This window comes from Arachis hypogaea, chromosome 19 (assembly GCF_003086295.3).
Source record: "Arachis hypogaea cultivar Tifrunner chromosome 19, arahy.Tifrunner.gnm2.J5K5, whole genome shotgun sequence".
Classification (NCBI taxonomy): domain Eukaryota; kingdom Viridiplantae; phylum Streptophyta; class Magnoliopsida; order Fabales; family Fabaceae; genus Arachis; species Arachis hypogaea.
The window spans coordinates 145,648,759-145,649,930 of record NC_092054.1 but is presented as its reverse complement, the minus strand read 5'-3'; positions in this window follow the sequence as shown (position 1 = coordinate 145,649,930).

The window sequence follows — 1,172 nt, the reverse complement described above, 5'->3', positions numbered from 1 at the left end:
AAATAACTTTCTCCTGAAAGAGATACAACCCTTCTTGAGAAGCAAGACTAAATCACAATTTCCTCTTTAATAATTCATTTCAAAAGCATGGATCATCCTTTTCTTGATAATTCAAATAAAATAGTAGAAGTCTTTAACTCATCATTTTTCCAAACAAAATTTCAATAAAGACTCGGATTTTATAGAAATTCCGGTAGCATCTCCCCTAAAACTTGGACTTTGCCACCCGGTTCGGGTCCCAACAAAACCATTCCACAATCCTTTTCCAACAGCCCAAAATCCAAAATCAGTTCAAGGCAAGCCAAATCCAACAGTCATCTCAATTCCATATTTCAAGGAAACCGTTTCAAAAATCAAATCGTTATCAGCCGAATAAACTCATTTCCAAAGCTTTAAAGAAACGATTCAGTAACAATCATTTATCAAAAACCAGATCATTTAAAGCAAGCCAGGCTGAATTCAAGAGTGTATTCTATTTTCCACATCATCAAAATAATTGACTCAATTCAAACCAATTCTCAACGGATTAAACTCAGATTTCAAATCTTTTAAAGAATCAACTTCAAAACATTACATTTCACAAAGCCGCACAACAATTCAACCAAACCAGCATCCATAATCACTCGAGTCAATCAAATGACACATAAGGCAGATACAATCACCAAATACACAATATCTCACAACAGTATCCATATGTAATAATTCCAATATATAAGAATATAGTTTTTGGAAAGTGCCCTACCTTAAAACGCAAATTCCATAACTCAAACGCGTCACAGAGTCCTTTCCGCCTCAACCCGAAATCATCAACAACCGCAAACTCAGCTTCAAGCCACATCCGCAATAACCATAGCGACACTAATCGCAACATACAATAATCAGGACTCGACCCCACGTTACCAAAATTCATATTCATTAACCAAACACAACGAAATACTAACGCGAGGCTTTCCGAAACATACTTACCAAATCAAAGAAGGAACGGCTGAATCGAACAGCGGCGGTCTCTGAACCGGTTCGGCGGCAGCCCGGCAGCCACCTCAAACGACAGCGAGGACCGAACTCCGGCGTTGGTAACTGAAACCCACATACAGAGGCGATAAAGCTTCTGAAATCTGAAACGAATGAAAACCAAGTTCAAAGCCCTTACCGGTAGAGTTTTCCGGCGACGA